Consider the following 1,580-nt stretch of genomic DNA (forward strand, 5'->3'; position numbering starts at 1 on the left):
TCATATTAGTTCTTGTTGTCCTCACAAACTCTGTAAAGTAAACCACATATTATTTCAAACTTACTGCAACAGTCCTTCCTTGATGAGTGGTAGTCTGACCTGATCTCTGCTTCTCCCAGCTAGAAGTCAGTGTTTGACACTCTGCTTGTGCTTCTCTGAAGGCGGATTGATCAATAGAAATGCTCAAATCATTACTATAAAGAAACTGAGTTTCCTTGCCTTTTCTTCTGGCAGATTTAGTAGTCACGGCTACAGATAAATCTCCACCCACGGCATCACCATCCTCGGGACTCCTTCCATCCTTGGGAACTACAAAACTCGGAACATTTACACCCAATATGAGGCCTAAAAGTACATCAGTAAATTGTATGGAAGCAAAAACTACTCAAACCTCACCTGAAAAGAATTTACTGGTTTGCTGTAGTACTGATGTAGGAAAACATTTAGGCCTTCCCAAGAAATCATACAGAATGCAATCAGCTCCTTGCTTCACACCTGGAGGTAGAACTTTTGGGTTAGTTACTACGGTTGAACTGCCCGTATCCAATGTAACTTCCACCTTCCTCTGATTAAGTTTCTCACAAGAATCTACTATAGCACCTGGAGATTTAATGTCACTATTATATGCAAAACCACCCTTGTGTTTTGTGATGCCCTTGTCCTGAGGTATTTCTGGACATTTTGCCTTGACGTGTCCATACTTACCACAAAGATAGCATTTAGGGTTATACTTTGACTTACCAGTATGAAGAGGCTGTTGACTGGAGGTTTCAGAGCTCTTCTCGTCTGATCTATGGACCTTTGAATACTTAGGATTAACTCCAGCACTTTTGTAAAGATCCGCTGCTTCAGAAAGTTCAACATTATCATCGAACTTCCACTCCTTCAGAAATACCTGCATCTCTGCTGGATAAGAAGATATGAACTGATCCCTAACCATGAAATCGCCAATGGCCATACCACGTTAAATGCACCGCTTCTTGTCCAATCAGCAAAGTTAAGCAACACTGGGTCTGGTTAGTACTTGGATGAGTGAATGCCTGGGAAAATCAGATGCTATTGGCATAACGTTCGCCAGGCACGTGAAATATCTGCGAGTGCAGGCTGCCACCCACACTTCCACTCTCCACTACCTTCCTAGCCGCGGTCTAGGGGCATCATATGTTGTCCTGCGCACCTTTTACATTCATGCCATCCAATCTCTTGTAGATTATAGTGCATTCTGTCTCACTGGTCTTGCCTCACCCACCTCCCAGTCCATGGAGGTGCATCAGAATGATGCACTCCGGGTTATGCTGAGTGCTCAACACTGGACCAGGTTAATTAATCTGTGCATGGAGAGTGGGTTTCCATCGCTCGTCCACTGGATTGCATTGCGCACGACAACTGAGACGCTCCGTCTCGTGCATCGCCATCAGCACTTACCCTTCTCTGTTCTACTGCAGCATCTGGTGAGCAGGCCCCCCGACCTGCTCCCCCACCGTGAATGGGCTCATGCTCCGGCAGCACTCCTTCACGAAATGCCAGGTTATTCGCCTCCCTCTCCCTGGACACCTCCCCCTTTCACCATTGTCTATCCC

The 1,580-nt window shown here is 45.8% G+C and overlaps 1 pseudogene; it reads left to right on the forward strand.

The window, feature by feature from the left end:
- Positions 1-946: 946 nt before the first annotated feature.
- LOC145405441 (5S ribosomal RNA) lies at positions 947-1,065 on the forward strand (annotated as a pseudogene).
- The last annotated feature ends 515 nt before the right edge of the window (positions 1,066-1,580 follow it).

The sequence above is a fragment of the Coenobita brevimanus genome, chromosome 66 (genome assembly GCF_032717465.1).
Source record: "Coenobita brevimanus isolate Jiangsu-jjx chromosome 66, ASM3271746v2, whole genome shotgun sequence".
Classification (NCBI taxonomy): Eukaryota; Metazoa; Arthropoda; class Malacostraca; order Decapoda; family Coenobitidae; genus Coenobita; species Coenobita brevimanus.